General features: G+C 43.4%; 1 protein-coding gene across 3 annotated transcripts in view; it reads right to left on the bottom strand.

The window, feature by feature from the left end:
* Window positions 1-25,430, bottom strand: part of PAK5 (p21 (RAC1) activated kinase 5) — a 136,118-nt gene that overhangs the window by 68,326 nt on the left and 42,362 nt on the right. The gene's annotated exons all lie outside the window — the stretch shown is intronic.

Raw genomic sequence — 25,430 nt, forward strand, 5'->3', positions numbered from 1 at the left:
GGAGAAAACTGAACTTACGCACTGCCTCTCCTTCTGATGAACCTAAAACACTGCCTCCCCCACCTGTGCTGATGGCAAATGGGGGCGTAGAATAAAACACCATGATAAATATGTGAGCTATAATCTGTATCTCATATATATCATAGGCCTTTGTTCTAGATATAATCAAGAAGTCCAAATTTACCTCCTTCGATAACCTATGTGAGAAGTACCACACACTCATTTCCTATGGGAGCTTCAGGCCAAAGTCTCTGCCCAGATAAATTGCTGCAAGTTCCCAGAAGCCGGTGGAGCGGCACCAATAACACCGAAGAGAACCGGCCATTAGCATAGTCATGAGAAAACCCCTGACAAAAGGCTCCCTGATGGGATGTTCTGTGCTGCAAGTAGGTTGCTCCAGCTTCCAGACCCCAAGCAGCCATCCAGAAGGCTTGAGTGGGGTCACTCATCCCCTCCCCAGGAGCATTTGTATAGCACTGGCCGTTATCAGAGTGCCCTTAAAGCACATATTCTCTCTATGTCTGTCAAACTCTGCATATTTCGAGCCCTCGAATGACCTCATTTCTGACGCTCCACAGTTGTTCCTATTATTGTAGCTTTGGGGCTGGCAGGGCCAGCAGACACCCTCTGAGGCTGAGGGACGCAGTGGTGGGAAGCAGCGTACCAGCTCAGAGAAGGGCACTTGAACGCGGCCCCAGCTCTCCCTGGGCTATCAGTGACCATCTGGAACATCTTGGAGGCCGTGAGCAGGAAGAAGGACGTTTTCCTGCCCGCCCAGCCTCCCCTCAGCAGGTGTCCCTGGTGCGTGGCTCAGCGGCACCCGGCACTTGCATGGGCTACAACCACACAGGGACCCGAGGAGAGGGGTCAGGGTCTCCTGCCCCTCTGCTGCACCGTGCAGACAGAGGCACGACAAGCCCATAGGTCTTTTCCTAGCACAGCATGAAAGCGCTAGAGGTTTAGCCGCAGCACATCCCAACGGGTTAATGCTTTTTCACAAGGCTGTAGATTTTTTAAAAGCTGTCCCCTAGCATCATGGTCTTCGCGATTTTGAAGTTTCTGTTGGAGAAAGGCGCACTGCCAGCCCACCGGTATGGGCTGACCAGCGACTAAAGCTCCCTCCAGCTGCTGCCGGGGCAGAGGCGAGACTGAGAGCGTACCATCAAGAGCAAGCACCGCATCTTTCACTTAATTTACTGCAGTTCCTAATAAGCTGAATTACATGCTAATGTGCACACTCTGGCTACTAGAGCTATACGAGGCTTAGAATAAATGGTTCCTTTTCATTTCACTCCTTTCTACACACAAATATATTTCACACGGTGATCCACCAAAGCGCAACAGGGTCTCCAAATTTCCTGTATGACCTCTGGCGAGGGATCGGGTCTCCACAGAGGTCCTTGGACCCCAGCCAGCCCTGCTGAGAGCAGGGGAAATCTCCATGCTGCAGGGTGGCCCACACTTTCCTTAGAGCAGCCCTTGGTCCCACCACCTTCAGCTCATCGCCGTTCCTAGATGCTTGTGCAGCCTCGGAGTTGGACCAGCCTGTTCAAGTCGGAGCAAACACACCTCCTCTAGGCCAGCAGATCTACCACACATTGGCTGCAAGTTTGGATGTAGCAAGAAGTCTAGCATTACCGACACAACACAAAAAGCACGAAAGCAACTACTAGAACAGAAACCAAAGAACTCTCCAGTCTTCACCAACTTGTTTTAGGCCACTGAAAATTATGTATGTCCAAAATGTGCACAGCAATAACTGCCTGTGCAAGCTCCAACATTTTGCACGGCCTCTATCCAACAGCATGCTGTTTCAAAGAACGATAAAGTTATGCTTAGGGCACTGTTAAAGACTTGCAGCGATATACGTCCTACGAAAAGTTAAAACCGCGTGCAGCTCTTATCCCTGAGTTTTCCCCGTCAGCTCGCTTTCAGAGACGACAGGTTGCTCTATTTATCCAGTCTCACGTGCTCTGACTGCATCCTGTGGCTTTGGCAGGCCATCTCTCCCCTCTATGCAAGATCAGAGGGTACTCAGAGGGGCCGGCAAAATGAAAAGCTGAAGTCCGGTTTTATGTACAAAGCCCAAGAGAACATATTTTGCATTTACAGCATGTAAAAACCTGAGGTAGTTGGAATAGAAGGAAAAAAAGGATGCCTTGAATCCTAAGGTTAATAGTTTTTTGCATATTTTTTCACACACTAAATAAAAATAATACAGTAATTCCCTCCAATGGGGAAAAGAGAAGCCTATTTAATTCTGGTTGATTTACAGAGTAACCATATGCCAGATCCTGCTCCCAGTGAAAAGGTGGGAGCCTTCTATTTTCCCTTCTCAGCAGCTGCTCATTTATATTAAAAACTAGAGAAAGAAGAAAGGTTTATTTTGTCTTGTAGCTCAAAAACTACCAAGGAATTCCAAGTGCATTTGATGAGAATTAACGACAGCAATTAGCATCTGAAATGACCCAGCAGACTAACACCACAGCAAATGACTGGGGAATTTTCACATATGTAAAAACATACATTAACCTCATAAAGCTGATAGCTGTAATAATAAAGTGAGCCACGTATTTTTGCATCAAAAAAACCTGTGCTTTTAACAATTGTTATCACCGCTGTAGAAGACCTGTTTTTTTTCTCTCACTGCAGTGATTCAGCAGTCAAACGCTGTGTCCTATTAAGCCAAGGAAACCGTTGGCGCTCCTACAGCAGCACCCGTGAACGACGCCGAGCCGCCCTGCGAAGCCTGCGAGTATTTCCTACGTAAACCTTGCCGCTTCGCAAGCACGTGGCAGGGTTGTGAACGCCCGCTCAGGACGGGGGGCACTTCTCATCGTCGGTCTCAGCCCAGCAGCACGTTTTAACGACCAACAATTAGTTCACTTTCAATTATCAAGAGGGCACCGCGTTAGGTTTGGCAGTTTTTGCTTTTTATTCCGTGATTCCCTGTGGTTCTTTTAGTGAGTAATCGGCATCGCCCCTTTCAGCACTGAAACGGGCAAGCTATTAACGGTTGGAAATCGGCTTCGTGCTTGCTGAATACTCATCTCCCCCGAGACCGGGACGGCCGCCTGGCACAGAGCGTCGCCGCGTAGAGCGGTTTCCTCGTTTCCTCGGCTTCTTTGGGGCTTCAGTTATTCTCTTACAGAGCAAACAAAATGCAATAATACGGCATTAGCTTTGCCAGCTTCCGTTCACATTCGCTGATTAATTATAACCTTTTCCAATATTTGATCATAAATGAAAGGGTATGAATTGTGAAGCACAAATTAAATTAACGTGTCAAGCCAGCTTGCATAGCCGGTACTTCAGATAAACGTAAGCAGGGCAAGAATTCCATCGTGAGCAGAAAGCTGGTGTCTGCTTACTGACTTACGGCAGCATAAATCGCTACGAAATACTCTAAGCGAGAGGTAAAAATCGTAAGAGTTCTCCTGCAGCTTACGCCGGTGAAGCTCCTCTCTGCCAGGGGAGGCACGTGAAAGGAGACCAAGTACAAATCTCAGTAAATTCAAAATTCAGGAGTCCGCCTGGATCTGCAAAGCCGGTGATATCGCACCCGCTCCCGGGCCCCGGCCAGGGCGAGGTGGCCCTGCGGGGACGGCAGGCACCAGGGAGCCGCAGGAGGGCTCACTCGGTGTTTTGCATTGCTGCACGCACACACACATTTGTGTATATAAATATACATATCTATATAGATACACACACACACACACACATTCATATATAAGTGGGGCAAATGTTAAATATTTTGCTAAATTAAGGAATGGCAGCAACAATAGTTCCATGTTTCTTGTGTCCTTTGAAGATTGCTCTAGGCTGCTTGGTGGGGATATTTTGCTGGCTGGAATCAGAAGATGATTTTCGCCAGCAAAAAGCTGTGTCATAACATAGAAACATAAATTTTTAAAGGGAATTTACTTCAAACTTTCTGTTTCGCAGCAATTCCTGGGAAAGCAGAGAGGTTTGAATGAGAAACCAATAAAGCTAATGGAAAAGCTCTTAAAAGCCTCATTGGGTTTCCGATCAGACTGGGCACGTCGCTGAGACCCTGCACAGTGATTGCCCGCAGGCCGCTCCGTCTTCGATGTTACGGGTGCTCACAGGGACCTTAGAAAGGCTCTTCTGATAAAGGTGGAAGTTGGAAGCACATCCACTTCCCTTAAAAAAAAATATGCTGGTATGTTTTTCCTTTCAAAATCATCCATAGGATGTGGGATTTTTCAAGCAGAGGATTCCCGCACACAGCTCAAGAGCCCCCGCGCAGCTCAGGGAGCAGGCGCCCGGTCGCTCCCTCGCCCCGCGTTTCGCCGTCGCGGAGGTGGGAGAGCACCGACGGTACGCGAAGGGCCCGATACCAGGTGGCCAGGAGGGGAGCGCATGGAAGTAGGAGCCTGCAACAAAAGCAGGGATGAAGGAGCTGCTCTTCAGCCCCTAGACGGCGGACCACGAAGAGGGAAGACGCCTTCCAAGAGGAGAGGACAGTCCAGGACCAGAAGGCATGTCAACATCTGGCTCCTCTTGCCATGCGTAAAGCAGATCAGGTACTCTGATGAAAAAATGAAGATCAAAATAACACAGAACGAACATAAGAGTTGGGATAGAAGAGCAATTTGTTTTCACTTCACAGGTAAGATACTCTGTAGGTTACTTTAGTTGGCCAAGAAAGGCTTCCTGGGAGCCCCGTTTTCCCTAAAAACCCAAATGTTATCCATCACTTATTTGCATCTGCCAACACCAGGGGCCGCAGCCTCCAAAGAGCCATTAGCTCATCCACCTAACTGTTTCCTTTCTAATCCTGTACATTTCCATAACACTATTTAAGCATTTCAGCTCGGGGACAATAAAACAAAGCCTTAAAAAGGTTCAACATGAACCTAACCATGAATCAAGCTGACGATTATAAATAGTGGCCATACGGTAGTAACAAAAATGATATACAAAAAATGAACAAACTCAGCCAGTCAGTATGGGTCAAATTTTTAGAATGCTGCACCATGCTGCTAAGCTCTTATGCACGTAAATAATGTCACTGATGAAAAATTAATCATCTTCCAGCCTAGCACTATCTGTTTTAACTCAAAGCAAGCATAGAAATGCTACTTTCAGAGCCTGTCTAAATGAGCTTTAGGCACAAAAAGAGCTTAACGGGCAAGAAGATTCAACTTACTTGTCCAAATCCTATGGATTTTCAAGGTTCCAAATTCTTTTTGAAATTGGACATACTCTCTTAAGTCATTGGAACAGTTTTAAAATACGTATTTTAATATTGGAAAAACAGGTACTGAATGACTGATATCTAGACCACACCCAATAAGCACATAAATGACATCCTTCCTAAAAACCCTCATTTATCCTACAGCATTCAGTTCAATCTTAGGTCAAATTGGCCAATTTTTTTGGGCTACCATGACACTGTGCAATATAATAAAAATACATTTAAATAAGTGCAAGCCATCCAGGACTTGTCAATGTTTCCTTTAAACCACACAATACCTTGCTTATGGTGGAATATGCCTTCATTCGTCACACCACAGCACAGTAGGGTGTCTCTTGATAGCTGGCCCATGAGAAACATCTAATAGAAATGCACAACGGAACAAGATACAGGAAAAAAATAACAAGAGGCAACATACACTTCTAGAGAAAAACTAAAAGCTGGTACTGAGTGGCCAAACTAGGATTTATGTACTCCAGGGAACAATACTCATTCTTTGTATTGAAAGCTACTCTCGTACAAGGATTCATTTGCACATACTGACTGACATGTGCTTTCCTAATTTGGAAGCCTTTGATTCCCAGTGTATTTTAATGCTCAGTAATTTTCAAATGAGTAGCTTAAATGCATGTATTGTATTCATCACTCTCTATTATCTCATACACATGCACACACACACACACACACACAGCAAGTAGAGAGATTTTCCTGCAATGAATTAGTCTGCAATAGCTCAGGGCAGATTAAAAGGGAAAAAAAAAACTCTGGAGGTAATTCAAACCATTTCTACTCCTAGCAAATGAAAAGGTTTCAGACTCTCAGAAGCAAATACTCCTTTGGATGCTTGGCTTGAGATAGTTTGATGGTTTTAACTTTTTAGGAAATGCAGGACACCCACAGAGAGGGGCTATTAAAGAAGGCACTTACAAAGACAGCCCTAATCTCGAGTTCCTTCTGAAGCTTAAGAGCAGTTGTAATATTTTCCTTAATTTATTATTATTATCACATTTATATTCTTATATTACTATTATGTAATATTTTTATATTATAAGGAACACAGTTTAGGATGCTGAAGCAGCTACTCTTTATTCCTATGTTTTGAATTAGGAAAAAATTTCAGGAAATGGAAACACTGTCAAGAATAAAAATGATGATTTATCTGGAGAGCAGAGAGGTAACGCATCTGGAGTGCCTGCAGGAAATATCAAATGCAGACTCCTGAAACCATATTACTAATTCTAAACATTAGTATTAGTAAATCTCGACGCTTCTCTAGGCTGAGACGACTGCACTGTAAGAACTGCCAGGATATGAAATCATAAATCAGTCAAGAGCACAGAATTAGAGAAGTGTTTGAAAGGCACTTGGAATATTGCTCTCATCTATTATGCGCCAGGTTACACTTTCTCCGCATTTTGTGCCTCTTCTTCAGTGATAAAAGCTGGCTGGCCAAGCTTCAGGGGAACGGCTGGGTTGTCACTCATCTACAGGACGGTGAATGTGGCACTTAGACCATCAAGTTACTCTTCTGTGTGTAAAGCTTTACTTTCAACTCCGTGAAACTCAGTTTCTCCCGCAGCGCTTCCTGGGGGCCGTGGAGACAGCACCACAAATGTACCAGTGCCCCAGCGCTGCACCGACCGCTGTGGTAGCTATATTCTACACTTCCCAGCAAGGACCGATCACAAGGCCACGTGGTTCCTCACAAATGCCCTTCACTTACCCGTTAGTAATCTAGTAATTTAGAAAAAAAAATAGGTTTTTCTTCAAAAAAAAAAAAAAAAAAAAAAAGATGTGAAATGGTCTCTAGGTCTCAAAAATAGTTTATCCTGCTAGTCATGTCTGTGGACATACGCCATAAGTATCAGCTGAGGGGGAGCAACCTGGGACCAAAGTGTCACAGCGTCACCTCGGCTCTCCTGAGCCTGCCAAGACCAAGAGCCGTCTCCAGAACCGCTTCCACGTAGCACGCGTCATTCCTCGGGCCGCACCGAGCGATAGGGTACGCAAAACGCGCAGCTGTTGGTGACACGGGGGCTGTGGAGCTCCTGCACAAGTCTCGCTGTTACCTTCACACGCTGTTTCTTTTTTTCTATAACAATATATGCCTCTTCTCAAGAAAAACTGAAGAACCTCACACGCAACTTTTTTTAAAGGAGCACGGCACCGAGTGCGGAGAGCCTCCCTCAAAAGCAAATTCTGACTGCAACCACTGATACTTTCGCTGTGCCATCGGTTCTACCCATGCAAACTATACTTGCAGCTTTCCAGGAGGAAAACAACTTGTTGCAAATTATATTTCTTGTTTTAGTTTTGGAACAGTATGGGCTATGCTGGTTCTCAGGAATCCCCTTCCTCCTTCTCTCCTTTTTTTTTGCAAAACACTTCCCATTAACATAATGTTTGTATTAAAGATCGATTTGCAATAAATGATCAACAGAAATAAATACTTCCTAAGGCATTATTAACAGAAAATCTTTGACAGCAAGAATATTCTTAAAGATGAAACACGTATTCTGGCCTATTTAGCATGAAGTGGAACAAAACTGGATTATTCAATATTTAAAAATATTTTTAAAATGATAACAACAATGTCTATAGATTAGTTTATACACAGCAAATGCATGGAATATTAAAATCACTTCTGTCATTATCCCTGTGGATTTCCTATCTTAGTATCGGGTTTTGCTCTGTACCACTCTAATGTGTAACAGAAGGAAAAATATTTGAACGATCTACAAAGAACTGTAAACGCACATATTCTGTTTTAAATTTTTCTCTCTTAAATATTTGTTTGTCCTTTTCTCACTCTGGATTGTGCTGAAAAAACAGCTTGAGAGTCAATCCATTTTATCACAACTACCAAATTGCTGTGAGGCAATGCTTCATTTCCATATTAAAAATTAGAATTGATATCTTCAAGGGTTTCCAGAGCTTACTACCTACTTCATAAAGTTAACCATAAACTTTTTATGCAGAACACTGAAGGTATATAAAGCGTTGACCACTCAGTCCACTTCCACTTGGATCATCGCAGTTAAATAGTTCCTCAATATCATTTTTTTTAGAACTAAAATGAGATTTTGTATTTTTACATCTCCAAATGTCAGTTTTGAAGTGATAGGTCTCACCTGTTCTCCATTTAATTGTGAGATAAATGTTTTTAGGGAGAAATTGAGATCATTTATTCCATGCCTTTCAAACTATGTGACAGTTCTGAGACCAGCCACCGGAACTGCAAATGAGCACCATAATATAATATCAAATTTTACACAAGACAAATGTGAAAACCACATATTCATCTCTGAATGATTAATGTAAAAAAAGAAAGAAATGATTAATGCTACTCTGATTTTTTTATTGTTTTATACCTTTTAAATGATTGAAATAAAAAATATTGTTGACTGTAGTTAGGTTGCAAACAAAGGGCAGGTTCCTGCGTGCTGGACGGTCACTTCTGAGAGGTGAGGTGGGAAGACGGAAAGCTGCTCGGACCCCTTCGTTTGGAGGGATGATGCCTACATGCGACTCGCTAAACACCCTGCTGGGCCCATCCATAATCTGTTTCTGGGAACGTCATGTTTTGCCTCAACAGGACAAAGTGTTTCATCTGAAATGGTCCCAAAGGACACTTTCAATTGCTCAAGAAACTAAGGGAGGCTGCTGGAAGAGGCAGCAAGCTGACTGCATGGCCAGCAAAGATGACTCCCAGAAACACAAAGAGAAGTTGCCACGTAACCACCTGCACAAGCTTCTGCTGCTTGGAAATGTTCAAAGAGTTATGTCAAAATGCCAGTTCGTTCTCAGAAGAGATGCCTGTGACTGAACAGAGTGGCATTAGCCTTCACTGAGTCTGCAGCACAGACCAACCGAATTTGCAATCAACAATCCAGCTGAGGCTGTTTCACTGAGAATATGACACTGTAGCAAGAAGTCTGTGACAAGACAAAATGCTCTTCTTGCATTTTCTGAGAAATCTTATTTATTGCAGAGAGGGAGATGTTGAACCAAAGCAGAGGGGAAGAACTCTACCTTTATCTCACAGGAAATAGTACCTTGTCGTTGCATCAAAAATCTCTAGTCAGGGGAATTCTTTTTGGCTTTTCCTTGTAAAAGCTCAAGTCCAGGCATGCCACAATTTAGGTGGAGGGAGGCACCAAAGCTGTTTGCCTAGTCGGGGCAAAGTGACAGGACAAGAGGCAACGGGCACAAACTGAAACACGGGAAGTTCCACCTGAGTATGAGGAAAAACCTCTTTACTGTGCCTAGAGAGGTCGCGGAGTCTCCTTCTCTGGAGATATTCAAATCCCGCTTGGACATGATTCTTTGCAACATGCAAAGGTGACCCTACTTGATCAGGGATGTTGGACTAAGTGATCTCCGGAGGTCCCTTCCAACCTCAACCATTCTGTGATTGTGTGAAGAACGGGGGAACGTCACTGCCAGGGATCGCAGACGCGAGACTGGGACAGAACCGCTCAGCTCAGGGCTGAGACTGATCCTCGTCTCCCATGAAAAGCCAGTGGCAGCAGGGCACCCAGTGCTCACATTTCACGGACTCCAGCATATTCTCCGCTTCCGGACTGAGGAGAGAGCCACGTCCCCCCAAAACTGAATTTCAGTATGTGGCAGGCAGGTACTCACGGGGTCAGCGCAAGCAGTTCTTGCTTTACCCCAGAAACGATGCCGGCTGCAGCAGTGATCGCCCGCAAGGCGCCTGCACCTTCTTTTTATACCCCATGGCTGCTGCTAGCACAGCGCAGGGCAGAATGAATTGGGAAGATGCAAACTTAGTATATTTGTGCTTGGGCAGGTCCTTCTTAAAGTGTCTGTAGCAAAAATACCCCATGAATTGAAAAAAAAAAAAAAAAAAGAATCCTGTAAATGCTGACTCTGGTTGCATTCATGGCTCTTTCTAGAGGCTGGTAGGTTCCCTAATTCATTTGTTCCACACTGTATTACGGCAAGACTCCAATAAAGCTGCTGATACAATTGGGAAAACAAAAGGATGGGCAGGGTTAGCACTACGTGCAAAAAGCAATCATGAAATTTGCTGGCTAAGCTAAGAAATAAGTGTGCAGCAGTTGCTCAATCTCAAATGGAAACATATTCCTTACCAAAACAAAGTTTTGATTTAGGGTCAAATGAAGTATTTTCTTCAATCAAATCTTCTACTGCATTTTCATTATTTCCTTTTCTTAAATACTAAGAAATATGAAATTGAAAAGTTATTTTGAAATAAGTTAAAACATAAAAATGTCATCTTAATATTTTCCCTAAATTTTGGGGCATATAATTTGACAAATTCTCTGGCAGTCTTTGTTCCAGCTGATCTGAAAATTCTCTGTGCTCAAGATAAATACCAGACAGGACGATGGAGTGTATGCTTCATGGGGCAATATAAAGTTTTTAGAAAGATGATTTTTAAGATGGCCATGATATTCAAATGACTGAAGATACTGAGAATGAATGACAATAAAATCTTTACAACATACCCCTCTAAGTTAGCTTCTATGCTCCATGCATACTACTGAAAAGGTATTTCATCCTTTTTATTTAATTTTAAAACTTTATTTCAACAACTTGTCATAATCATCCTCCTGGAAATTCAAATGATTCAATTACCAAGTCAACTGAAAAGTGTTCAGCAAAACTCTCCCAAAGAACTGGTAATAGTTTCTTCCATCTAAAACCAGCAGTGCTTTAGGAGACAGAGTTGCAGAGTTCTTCCTGACTGGAAGGATATAAGCTAAGGATCTTCCACTTCCAGTAACATAAAGCTTTTCTTTAGCTCCTCTACATTGCAAATATTGCACCTTAAACACAAATCTGAACACTGTCTAGCAAAGGCCTCAGGTTTCATTTTGAAGGTTAGAATAGGCAAAGAGCTCTTCCTTGTGGATGATGACAATCTGAGATGTGTACAGGTAAAATAACTCAGTGGCAAAATCCAAGTATTCCTCCTGTTACCAAAGACTGCAGGAGCTCTGATGGACAGCAGAAACGGCACTGGAGCGGGGAGAGGCTGCTGCGCCCGAACGGGGCTCTGTTTCCATCTGCCGTGAAGGGATATTTGGGGGAAGAGATTCAAGCAGGTTGTGGGTAAACAGGCAGCTGATCCCTAACTCAATCCCTTAAATTTTCCTGTGCGCATGCACCTGTGTGTCCTTGTGAGAGCACCTAGCCCAGGGAAGTGCTGTGCCATGATGTGTTCTCAAGGAAGGAGCATCCTACCACACCTGGGGTGAAGAGAGCTCCAGAGTACGGAAACCCTACGGCAACAGAGAACGAGCAATTTTCCACTGGAAGTTTATCTATCCTGTTCGTCCTTCTCTGAATCGCAAGGGTGCACAGAAAACAGAGCAATCTGAGGGAACACTACTTCATATATCAGCGGGACAGTATTCTGCGCAGGGGACTGATCCCTAGATTGATGCACACTGTCAGCCCAGGGTATCTGATTCTTCAAGAGTTAAGTTGCTCATAAACCAAAGCTGCACTGCAAACGAACCGAAAACTTCCTTTGGACTTTCTTCCTTTGAGAGGAAACAAACCTAACACCATTCCTGTTGCAGACCTTATAAGCCAAGATGATAGTGGTTTATGCATCGCAGAGGTCTGCACTGTATATTTCGGACTAGAGGTTCAAAAGGCCTTGGGGGGCATGCTCTGTGTCTTACCTACATTTCATAGGGTGAAGCAGAAGTAAAAGTAACTTCTCCTCCATAAGTCTCCTGTAGGCACTGCTTTACCTCTGGGTCAGCAAAGCTGTAGGACAGTACAGCTATTCACACCGGATGGCTGAGGTTTCCCGAGAATCTGATGCCACAAGGGGAAGCGCTGCCCAGACCTAATCCAAACATCTGGTAGGCCCTATAATTTTGTAAGGATTATTCAAATAATTACAAGAAGAGGAGGCTGCTTTTCAATAACTATGACGCTTTCCACCTGGTTTCTTTACCTGATTACTAAATTAATATTCCACTGCCATGTCCTGAGGACCCCGGAAGCCACTGTTGATAGGCACTAACATGATAAACACAGTCTCTGTAAAGTGCTGGCAAACCAAACAACAAAATTCTGTTGAAGGGCAGCTGTTTCTTCTGTTGCAAGCAACGTTCATGGTGTGCGGTTTGCAAAATGTTGCAATATACCTTTCTAACACAATTCACGGTCTTTCTGAGAGAGAGGTTCGAGAAGAACCAATGCGCTAAGGCCTTTCACTTCTTTCTGAAAAGATTAATTCTGCAGCAGGCTCAAGAGTCTGCCGCTTGCATCCTTGGAGATGCCAGGCAAGTCTAAGTGCAAGACTGCAACACAAATATGTCCCTGAAGTTAGCACAGGAATAAAAAAGGTCCTTGAGATATGCTCTGAAACACCATTTATATTTAAGAGTAACCAGAAAACTCCCCAAACAAATAGATGACAAAACCCAAAGGCTGCATTGCACCATGAAAGAAAGGCCTGCCTTTAACAGGCTTACGGCTTTCTTTTGTGTCATGTGTAACATGCTTATGGCTTTTCCATTTGTAAGTCAGAAACTTTACTCTTTGCTGGACCAGAATAAAGCTGGTTTCACTTTTAAGTTACCCTGCTCATCAGAGGGGGCTCAAGTGAATTTGATAAGGCTCCACGGCACATGGATTTCATGAATGCAACGTATCCAACCAAATCAACACTGCCGAAAAACACTTTGGATCATCTGCAAGTTTGGCAAGTCTATGAGTTACTGTGTGTTTCTTGTTAGGATGCAAGACTTGGTGTACAAAGGAGGTATCATTTAGCACGAGGAAAAGAAGGAAAGCACGCCTTGATTTCAGGAAATAGTTCACTTTTCAAAACGAGGCCATATGGATGATCTGTATGATCAATAGGAGTGCTGTGGTAATTAATCCCCTGGACAAAATCCTTGAAATATTTGGCAGAACGTATTCATTCTTTATGCCGCTAGGAGCCTGCATAAAGTTCATACCAAGAGATACTTTGCCCTAACCTGCAATGCTGTTTAGCTGCAAGAAGACACAAAGAGATAATTCACTAGTGCTAGTCAGCAGCAAACCTCAGTCTACTTAATTAACAGTAAATCAATGAACAAACTTAGAAGATATAAGTGACTGCTACTGGATCTTAACCAGGGGGAATTCTGAGCACTGGATCCGCTCATCTAAGTCCATGACCACACAGCAACATAGGCATATCTACACAGGGAAAGACTGCAAATGAGGGTTTTTTTAAGATAACCCTCTGAACAGCATTTTTACCCAGTAAAGAAAGACTAAATGCATGGAAAGCATTCACAGACATCATCACGAGAACAGCCTCACCCAGCCTCCTGTTACACCCTCTGCACCCACCTTGGCTCTTGTAATCACGTGCAGCACGCCGCCCTCAGTTCAGCAATACTGACAACCGTGTTTTGCTAAATTATTTCCCTGTGTTTTGCTAAATTATTTCCATCTTCATAATAAAAGCAGGAAGAAGTCCCAAAAGGCTTTTAAAAAGATTATGCAAAGCACTCTGCAGCGTATAATACCTTTTCCAGTCACCTCCCTTTACTCTTCTGAAGGCAATGAACTGTGTTATTATAACGACCGTTCTCCTTATTATATATAGGCTGAATATTTTAAATGGAAATAGCATGATCTCCTCCCCACGCGGTTACTGCTTGTGGCCTGCCCTTGAAAGTAACCAATTCGCAGGATGCTAAAAGCTAAAGGCTTCGCTCTCCCGCATATGAGACGCGATATGAATAAGTAAGCGCAAAGTCCGTGCGAGCACCTCCCTTCCCACCCGGGAAGGCTCCGACTGGAAACGTTGCATCTACAACGAGGCTGCCAAGTGGGCCTCAACTACCCATGCTGCTATTAAAATATCCGTCAATGAGGTATTTTGATTCATCTTTTTGAAGTGCCAAATATGCAGCTAGGTATTTAGGAAAAATCCAAAAAGAAAAGGATTGACTACAGGGGAGTGACTGTTCCTTACACAGGGTTTGACTTACTAGTGGAAACCTCCTTCTCACAAACTTCATCCTAAGCGTCTATCTATTAGAGTCCGCAGCACAAATTTTTGCTCCTGTTTTTCTGGTGAGAGCAAAGCTGGGTACCACGGCTGCGCCTGTCCTGCCTCCTCGGACACCTGCCTCCGAATCCGCACGGCCGCCGGCTCCTGGAGCGCCAGAGCCCCGGGTGCCGATCACCCAGCCTGGTGGAGGGAGCCTCCTTCCAGCAATTCGGCACCTAGCTCTCAGAGGAAGAGCGCTCTGACCCCAGAAGTAGCTGCCTTCTTCTCCACTCTTTCCCTCTATTGGCAGCAGGATGGGGAAAATAGCTCCAAGTGGTGACAGCACATTCAAAGCTGGAGGGAGGAGGCGAAGAGTGGGTGACTTCATCTGAGAAAGCTTATTTCATATTTCCTTTCTCCATAATATAAGCTAGAGGAACCCTGGCGTGAGAACCAAAGTGACAAATCTTTAAAAACAACAGCTAAATAAATAAATAAATAAATAAACAGAAAGAAAAGATAAAATGAAACACTGGATTATATAACAACCAAACAACCAAGGTTTGCACCTAGCCCTTTTTCTACAATTTTACAGTGATGATAACACGCAGCCGAGCATTGATCATCTATTTGCTTGATGTCTTTCCTTCTTCCATTTGACGTATACTAAAGCCAGCTCAAATCTGCTACCCTACCACACTTTAGCAGGTGTGGAGCCGTCACCCAAAATGAAATTATCCGTGAAACTGTTCTGAGAATATCCAGCTGTAAAATCCCACCCAGCCGAAACGCCAGTCTGCTTCACTCCCTTTTGCTGCCACTATCTCCAATGTCTAAATGGAAACCAAAGTCTCAGCAACTTAAACTGTTTTCCTTAATCAACATTTTGTAAACCTGAACAAAGGCTGAACCAAAGCCAGTAGTCAAAATTCAAAGTTTAAGTTCATCAGAAAAGAGAAAGAAAAAGGAAAGCAAGAAATTGCTGACTTGGATACGCTCAGAGTCAATATTTGTAAATAAAATCTAACATATTTACCACTATATGCATTTTTTCAACTTTCTAACCTAGAAAGAGTATACTCCCACTGGAATGAATCGATCTCACTATTTAACATGCAAAAACACTACTTGTATGTCAGTTTATTAATAAATAGTTTTCTAATTTAGAGAAAGAAGGCATAAGATGCCACATGAAACAGCGATAAGCCGAATTCAAGCAGTTGCAATGCTCTACTAAACTCTGCTCCAGGAAACATAAGAAAAGCTTTTCTCTCTCCTGTCTGATGACAGCTTTCCAGTGCCCTTGGCATCCATTACATTTACAGAGGCGAATGCTCTCCGCACTTGGCAATTATCAGAGCAAGGAAATTACACATCAAGGGGAGGAGAAGGATGGTTTTTTCTCTTGGTTAAAAGCACACTTAAAATCTGAAGAGTTTGCAAAGGGAAATTGATAGCACCTTCCTTCTCCGTCTGCACTTTGCGGAGCAGAGACTGCATTCCCTGCGGTTCTGCGACATCACGCGTTTTTTCCTGGACTCTCAATTCAGTCATCTTCCTGCCCAAATCCAAGCTGACCTGGAGCTGGCCCGAAAGGACTACTTCTACCAGCCCAAGCCCAACCCCAGCTGCCGCCTCTCTGCCCTTTCTGCACTGCTTCGCCGTTACCCGTTTATTCCGAACAACCCTCCGACCTCTCCCAGCCATCTCCTCTCCCGGGAAACCTGGGCTCCCCAGGACCACCTCTCCAGGGCAGCTCCGAGGGCCTGCTCGGCTCTGCTCTGCTCCACGCCGCCCACTGCCCCTCCCGTGCTGCGTCCGCCCGCTCCTCCATCCTTCACTAAACTGACCTCTAAACCCAGCTTCATCTCAAACCATAACTCTGCCCCTATCCTCGCCGTCACCTCAGGTTATCAATAGCTGAGTCTCGTACTTCTGCCCTTTGACTCCCCACATTGCCTGCAAAATAGTAAGAGTTCAAGGAAATGTCCCTAATAGATTAGATTTTCATGGTAACAGATACTTTTTTTTTTCCTTAACGTAATCATGCATTGCAATGAATAAACACAGAATAAAGTAATGCAGATGCAACCAGACAAATTCAGGCACTGCAAGGACCAGGTAGGAAATACACACAAATTACGATTACAAGGATAGAGAATAAAAACAAAAGTAAAAGAAAACAGTTGATGCCTAAAATCAGTATTAAATATTAATATGGCAGGATTTCAGGACAGGTGTGATTCATTTTGTATCTTTACAGACTCAGCTTTCTAAAGCCTAGAAAATTAAGGCTTAATCAATCATTGCACATTGGTGGTATCTCATCTGTAAAATAATCAATTAAACTGCAGGAATAGAAGTGGGTTTTTAATTCAAGCTTCTCCAGAAAAGAGATTTGTCTAAAAGAGGTCAATTAAACCTTCCATTCACGTTAATGAAGTTAATCTCTTGTTTTTATTAAAAAAGAAAATCCAGAATTAGAAAAAAATAGTGATGGCCAGCACAGCAAAAGTTTCCATATGAATGCAGCAAAGAACGAAAACATGCAGGTCAGCTTGCTTTCAGCTTGGAGAAACATGCACAAAAAGCCTGCCATCAGCCTGCAATTCATTGAGATGCATCATGTTAAGATGATTCAAAGTGAATTATTTACAGAATTAGTCTAATGAAACACTCTGCTCAGGGGAAGGTAACCAGACATGAATCATTTTCAGCATAAGTTAAAATATTAACTTACAAGAAGCTTGGTTTGTAAAAGGTCTCTGTAGACAGAGCAGTAAAGAGCGAGTGGACCGTGAAAGAAATTATTTCTATTATTTTGTATTTTCCTCAGCAAGTCAGCAGCTCTCCACTTCCTCCTTCACCACATAACCCCGTTTGGTCTGCATCTTTTCATGTTCTTAATGGTACAGTTATGATCTGAATATATTGCCTGTAAGCATTTAGTCACCAACAGTCATTTAGGTCAGTACATTTGTTTCTTCTGCCCTCCTGAATATTTATAGGTTTAAATGTTTTTTTTCTCTTTCTTTGGTCCCACTGTAACTCATTTCTTAGCTTCCTATAGCAAAATAACAAATGCCAGGCAAACCACATACTGTGCTACCCATCTGCTTCCTGCTTATGCCTTTCCTGTTAGCCTATGTTTCATCTACTCAGTGGTTTGTTAAGTGATCTTCATGGCAAAGCGTCCTGAATATGAAGACTATCTATTCTGCTGAATCAGAAAACAGGAGGAAGAGCATTATTAGTACCAGAGCCACAAACGTGTGGTTTTCTTCCATGCTAAATCCCATCAAGCTTTTTTGTCCTAACACAAAACGCTACAAAAAAACTCTGGAAAATTTCCAGGGTGTGACCATCCATCATGTAAGTGATGAACCGACACGGTGCTACGGTGCTACGTACCCTGCAAAAGCATGAATTCACGTGTACTCGCCGTGACATCGATTATATTTAAGTATGAACTGCGCGTTTAAGAAAAAGCCCTGATGCAAGTGGCTATAGCCTTGGGCACGGAGGGAAGGAGGAGCCCGAGGCTGTCACGCACCAGGCGATTCGCCGAGGCCCTCGCTGCGTCCAAGGGGATAGACACCAGAGCAGACTGAATAAGGGAGGACAGGCCAGAACAAAAACAGAGAGATAAATCAAGTAGCTTTGACTTGATTCAATACCAAAGGGGAAAGCCAACACAGTGCTTCTCGCAGGGCGCAGGGGAGGATTTGATCCGCTCTGTTTTATATGAGGCAAAGTGACAGCAACATGATTAACTCCGCACCATGCGATGACTGCTTTGGGTCCCCTCTGCTGCTTCTGTCTTGGATAGCTCTCCAAGTAACCCGACTACTCAGAGTTAAGTTTATTAGACACATGCAGCATCTCTCAGCAGCTCCTTTGCCTCGACAGCAGGGCTTCATAAATCCATAAAACCCCTTCATTTCTCTCTCTCTTCCCTTGAAGCAAGTCTTTCAGGGATCAATAACTCTCCATCTCTGTATGTGGCTCCTGGAGCACCAGAAACCACCTGGCACATGTGGGTAACCCTCTGTGCGCCCTGGCTTTCTGCAAAACTGAACTTGCAATTTGATTTCTAAGAAATTCATTCTTAAAGGAGTGGCTAAAGGGGACTCACTGTCTGCACAGATTTATCAGTACCAGTACGATTCTAGCAGGGCTTGGTGGAGAACTTTCCCCCCTTTGGAGTGAAAGTGCTTTGTCTTATGTTTTTCCTTTCTTTAAAGATCTGTTTTCACAGCTGACTCCATGGAAACAGCAACTCTATGCTGCTGGAGATGTTTCAGATTCAACGTGCTCAGTTTAAACATGGAAATCTGCATTGCTTAATCACTAAGCGCTGAAAGTTCAAGCCGAGATCTGAGAGTCGAGCCAGGTCTCTTCTGGCTCATTTGTCATCATCAGTGAAGTTTCTGTGGGTCAAATTTTACACTTAGTGACATCTGTGCAAACCTACTGCTGACAAATGGGCCGGTTCTGACCTCAGTTACGCTGGAGGAAGCGGAGGGACTGTGGTTGCAACTGGGCTGAGCTTTTGATTTGGACGCTTCATTAACGTGCGCAGCATTAACGCAGCTGCTGGATTACCAAAATGGCTAATGGAGACGAGATGAAGTGCTTAGAGTTTTCACTCTGAAACAATACGCGTTAGCACCAAACATTCAGTAAGTTTAAACGAAGTTAAAAAAACACTTCTTGCTCTCAAATTTTCATCTGAAGAAATTTATTTTTATTATTAACCTGATCTGTGGGCGAAGAACCCATTTTATCAGCCAAACAGCTGCTAGAGCTGACCTCTCCATCTGGAGAAGCTGGGGTAACAAAAAGGCTCCCCAAAGCTCCCTTCTGAGATGCAGCTTCCCTTCATGGCATCAATTCATATTCTATCACACTGAGTCTACTCAAATAGGTTTAACAGAGGCAGAGAAGTCATCGACTGAGGTTAAGCTCAGAGGTGATCTTTGGCATACAACAGTTTTAGCCAGACAACCATAATACGTTGGGGAATTGCTCTTCTGTGTTTGAATGCCCTGAAGTTGTCTGATTTATCTGAAAAAATAGCATGCAGGACGGGGAGCTTGCTTCCACATGCTCTGTTGGATTGGGCCTCAGTACTCTGCACAGTCCCCCAAACCACACTGACAAAATTGCAGCCTGTGTATGTACCAAATGTACGGGCCTAACTTCCAAAGGAGTTTAAATGACTCTTTAGGCACCCTGAAATATCCCCTAATCCAAGGCTTTCAGACTATCTAAGGAGATGCACGACAGCTGCAAAAGCAGAGGGCAGGTAGGAAAGAGAGGATTTTCCCCGTGGCTCGGGAAAATTCGTGTACTAAGCGTACAGCTTTTCTTTACTCATTTGTGGAGCTTTAATCAGCTGCCTAAGTCGCAGCCCCTGAACCAGGCTGTCAGCGAGCGCGGCCGTGCAGGGATCGGCGCAGGAAGGGAACAACCGCCGCCGCCACCACCCGCGGCGTCATTTCCCATCGCCAAGGGAGAAGCTCTGGGCGCTAGAACTAATTCTGCACTGCTCAAATGTAGTTTTACCACTGCTGACTTCAAAAGGAGCTGCTCAGTCACAACACTAGAAATATCAGCAAAACGAGGCGCTGTTGCAGCTTGTGGAGAATATTAGGCAAATGCAAAATTCAACACTCTATAATTGTCCTTGACTCAACAGCACCTGCTTGAATTATTGTTATTATGGCAAAGTTACTGAAATTGCTCACATAAACACAACCAGCAATTGTGGATCCTGTGAGCTTTCTGCTACTAAATGTTTTCCTTGCCATTAAATATTTTCCCATTCCAAACACAAATGCCAAGAGACAGTGGCAAGCTAAGCATCGGATTAGGTGGAGATCAGCCTTTAGAAAAATAAAGATAATTGTAAATTACTTAGATTGAGAGGAAAAAAAAGTTATGAAAAGGAAGTCAAGAAAGACCAACAGAAAAGATCAGCCAAGCGTAGGTTAAAAACTGAAACAGATTTTTTTTTTTTAATGTATGTGGCTTATTTGTCAAAAATGCTGTTTCAGAGTATCTGCAGTTACTTGTGAATTTGGGCTGAATTCAGCAAACAGAATCAGCTGAGTATTTTCTTCCTTAGAAATGTAGGGACTATTCATAAAACCACTGAGGAAATGGAAAGGGTGATGACATTCCTTTTATGCTGAAAGGCTATGTGGTTATGCAGCTCAGCAAGGAAGCGAGAAACAGGTTAAGATCTCTTCCAAGGTCTTATTCAAAGCAAGGATTTAACAGAGGAACTTCAAAAGGAGTCTTTTCACCACCACCTCCAAATGTCCTGGTATCAGTGTCTCTCGCTATCTTCTCAAATAAAATACTGCACTGTGCACAAAGACCAAGGTTGGGACCCTGGTTATCCACCTGCTACCAGTACAACTGAAGTTATTCTTATGTTCCTTCCCAGATATGTTGGTCCGGATGCTAAACTTGGGAACTGTGAAGTATCCTTCACACGTGCCAAAGTCAGCAGAAAGGTAAGAAATTTCTGTCTCCAGCAAAACCAGACCCAACTGGCCCTACAAAGCTGGCCAGCAGAAGGTTCAGGACTCAAGTTCTGGTGTCAACCACAGCTGACGGGCACTGAGAGCCCTCTGCACCTTGCAAGACGAGACACCGCCTGCTTACACCTCTGCCTCTGAGCAGCTACCGGAAGAGTTACATAGATGATTCGATCAGTGAACAATAACAATAAATTCAATGAGCGACAGTATTTTACTTACAGGGGAAAACTCTGAATGCTTAGTAAAATATAGCCTGTGCAGACAGAGAAAAGATCTTGAGTTGACACAAGGCTTTGCACATCACTGAAGCTCAAGTAACCGCAAAATCTGGCCCAAAAAAACTTTTACTGTGGTTATGCGCTTGTATTGCAGAGGATTTATTTATACGTTTACAAAAAGACATCTTAACACCAACACCCTCAGCTCCACCAAGGAATTATGCTGATTTAACTCTTCTGAGAGACTTCATCTGAACTTAGCTTAATTGATGCCAAAGAGGAGAACTCATTCCAGTTTTTATAAAGACTGCTGATAACAGTATCAGATGAGAGCCACATCTGCTGCACAAACCAGACCATCCCTATCCTGAAGAGCTTACTGCCCAAACAGACAAGGTAGATAAGCATGGGAAAAAGAGCGTGTGAGCCCCATTTGATCGGATTTCATTGTCTGCATCTCACAGGGTGCCTGACTTGGTTTTCTAATTTTCAAGCATGAATCTAACTCTTCTCATACCAAAGGATACATCTGATTCTTTAACTTTGCTGAGGGAAAGAAAAAAAAAAAAAAAAGATCCTTCATTTTATAGCTGCACCTCTCTGAATGAAGCCATCCTCCCTGAGAGAGGAGCCACACAACTCCCTGCAGCGGCGTTGTGCAGTGGTCCCACTGCAAGGTTGGTATGCCGAAGAAAGTGAGGAAGAGGCACCTACATCCAATTTTAATAGCAGGTTTGAAAGCATTTTGAAAGAAGGGGGCCTCTTTTTTTCCGGGAGTAGGTGCTGAGCTTGACGCCTGGGCTGGACACTTTCTGTGGCATGGCTCTGCAGCCTGCCCCAGGACCCTGGGCTTCAACGCTCTTCAGCTGCAGACTCTTCACGTGATCACCGAGACTGGAGATAGGATGGCAGGGAATCAAAGCTTAGCTTCTCCAGGGATCTCTGGGTGAGCGAGAGTAAGAAATCAGGGCAGGAAAAGCCTGTGGACAAAATATCAAAGTCTCGTTTTCCGAGTTTCATTTCAGTTCCCACTCCCATGTCGCGAGGGTACTGAAGGGCAAGGGTTACTGACAAAGGAAGGCAGGGTATAACGCAAAGCAGATGGAAAGACCAGCACGGAGAATTTACCGCAAGGCTCAGCCCTCACTTAATATGCAGTTGGGCTGTTTATGAAGTACCAGTACAGACGTTATATCCATTTTGGAGTATGTTTCAGCAGGAGTCAAGAGGAAAGCAGGAATATGTTATAAACAAGGCATTTCTTTCGGGATGAAAGGAGACCACCCCAAAAACTGGAGATGTGTGAGTACATCCCCCTCCAGGTCGTGCGTCATGCCGACATTGCTTGATTCCTGGAGAAATCACCTCACCTTGCAGAAGAGACTACTCTTTACAGTGGTTGATACAACCTGGCATGGTGCTTCCAACATTCAGGCTGAGGACAAATCTTCTGGCCTAGGTGAAGATGCCAGGGGAGCAGGTAGGAGCCTCTGCACTGGGCAGTGGTCCCTGCAGAGAGCATACACTGCAAATCTCTTCTGGCGTGAACCGCCCTGCCTGTACTGTATTAACTACATATATATGCCTACATATGTATTAACTTTTAGTGCATTCTTCAAGATTTCTCTCCTACTGTTTCCTCGGGAAACTACAGATTCAGAGGTATAGATCAGGTCTGACGTCGCGTGGGATTTAAGTCTTATCCTACACATATGCATAACTTTATTCATACTACTGGGTCTTACAGCAGTTAATGAGACTATTCCTATGCTTAAAGCAAAGCAAGTATCAAAGTTCACAGGATCAAGGCTTGATTTTCTTCTCTTAAGACAAGAACTGGCTTAATTTGGAGCTGGTTTACTTGTGAAGTTAATTGTCTTTTTGGAGGTTGCTGTTTGCTCTAGGTTCTGACTGTTTTAAATATTTTCAGAATGCCATTGGTACAGTCACTTTAAAAAGCGCCAATAAAATTAATATTAAAAATTACTTAACGCATAATTCATGTCCTCTAGAAACCATTTTTTCCACTCAGCTGATAAACCAACCAGTCATGCATTTTACATTACTTTCTCATTTTCTGGGAAGTGATGTGCTACTTCAGGAAAATTTTCCGTGTACTTGTTCTTCATTTATAACTCAGACAACGTAGAACTTTAAAACAGACTCTCCAAATGCTGATATAAATCCAACATGATACCTGAGATTTGAAGTACTAGTTCACTTTACTCACAAGGGAGACATACTAAGGAATTATAAGAGATTTTATAATCAGGTATGCGAGGAGGATTGAGAAAATGAAAGAGCAGTAAAGAATGCAATACTACCAAATCTCTCCAACATGGGCCACCTCCCAAAACACTGACACTTACACTGCATTTGCTCCCTGTTATAAAACTGCCCTCTCCGCTCTTTTTCTGTAAAAACGTACAGCCATATTTCTTTGTTCTTTTTCATCACTACCTGACTGCTATTTTGAAGCATTCAGCTTGCAGCTGGATAAATAATGAACTTCCAAAGTGCCAATGATTAGATGGAACCCCACAAGAAAAAAGAAATAAAACTTGGGGGACAGTTTTGTGCTATTATTTGAAATTCAAAGTACAAACATACATGTTCCAAAAAGCAGCCAAGGTATCTGGCAATTATTGATGCATGTACTAAAGCTAGGGGAAAGAAAAAAAAAATCACAGTCACCGTAATATCTGCCCAGGTACAAGAGCTCTACTTAATCCTTCTGTTTGTTTGGATGTTTTAGCGAGAGAATTTATGGCAGCAAAGCTGCAAAAGCTAGCAGAATACGTACCTCTGGATAAACCTATTTCAAAGCATCCTTGTAATTCATAATTATCTGCCGCTCAGCCCATTCAGCCAGACGATCTGTATCTTGCCGCTTCGCGGGGCTGCGGGAGGATCACGCACCTCGCTCCCTGGGCTCGGCCATCTCAGCGCTGCCAGCGCAGAGGAGCGGCTGCAATTTTCTTTTGAAAACCCAGATTTGAAAGCACGGAGCAAAACTTCAGCTACGCACAGCCCTCAGCTGCGAGTGACCGGAGATGAAAGCGCAAGGGGTGCCAGCACCAGACCAAAGCCGACGAGCGGCGCGAGCACTTCGTCCTTGGTCAGAGATCAGGCTGACTCAACTTAGTCAAATTATACTGAAGAGATGAAGTACCTAATAAGGATGGTCTACAAAATGCCACGTAGGAAGTAAAAAAATTCCGTTAAAAACAGATGAAAATCTCTCCAAGTCTCAAAACTCTTTAATGCTTTAAAAATAATCCCATGATTGCATTATATTGATACTTAATTAAATATGTCTGAGTACATTTATCAATAGTCAGCTTTAAAGCCCCTGGTTAAAATAAGACAAATTGCGGTTATAAAAACATTGGTTTAGACAGCCTGTGTTATGTAATCTGCAACTTATACCACGCTCGGGGAAGACCTCTCCCGTATCTAATGCGAGACGATGTGAACGAGACATAAGCAGACCTTCGAGTCCAGGATCAGCGGAACGGGAGCACCCACTGCCTCTTCCACTGAAATCGGCACCGCACTACTCCGGGATTTGGCACGTACCGCAAGCGCGAGGCCCGCTCCCAGCACCGAGAAGATAACCCAACCCCGGCACAGGTTCACACGGTGGTACTTTGTTTGCAACTTGCAAACAGAACGGGAGGCCCCCCCCTCAACCCCCCGAAAACTTTAACTTAGGGACTTCTCCGCTGATGGAAAAACCTCACAGAAATCACAAATTAACATCAGTCCTTAATAACAGTCACTTCAGGAAAGCAATGAAACATCAGCTCTCTCATTTTTAAATAAGTTTAGCAGAATCTCCTAATGTAGGTTATACTGCAAATGGAATAGCGTAAGGCAGTTTCAAGAGAGCTGAAGAACAGAGACCCAGAGTGGTTTAATCAAGGTTACATTTACAAGTTCAACGTAACATAATTAAATTTAACTCCCACCACAGTTAATAGGTCAAAAATAACAAACAACTGGAAAAGACAGAGAAAGCCAATCCAAAAGGTCCTAGAGTCAATAATAGAGTGTTAAAAATATTAAAATCTGGCATATCTTACAGCCAAGAAAACAAGACTATTGGAAGGCTCAAATCTATCTAAGCAAAAGGCTGAACAGCAAGAAAATCAACAAAATATCCAGCTTCAAAGACTTTCCAAGCCAGAAAAAAAAATCTAAATTTAGAAATCTTTTTTTTTCCATTAGTTTCACTAAGATTGGAAAGACTGAAAATAAGATTCAATCAGCAAGGAAGAAAATACACAGGAATCCAAGGACACAATATGATGTGCACCGAATAAAAGGCATAAAAAAGATGATAATGACTTTGCTGGGGTATCTTTTGAGCAATCTTCACCATAAATTGTATTCAGAAGAGGCACACAACATGTTCCTGATGATTACCGCAATGA

The sequence above is a fragment of the Rhea pennata genome, chromosome 3, assembly GCF_028389875.1.
Source record: "Rhea pennata isolate bPtePen1 chromosome 3, bPtePen1.pri, whole genome shotgun sequence".
In the NCBI taxonomy this organism is placed as follows: domain Eukaryota; kingdom Metazoa; phylum Chordata; class Aves; order Rheiformes; family Rheidae; genus Rhea; species Rhea pennata.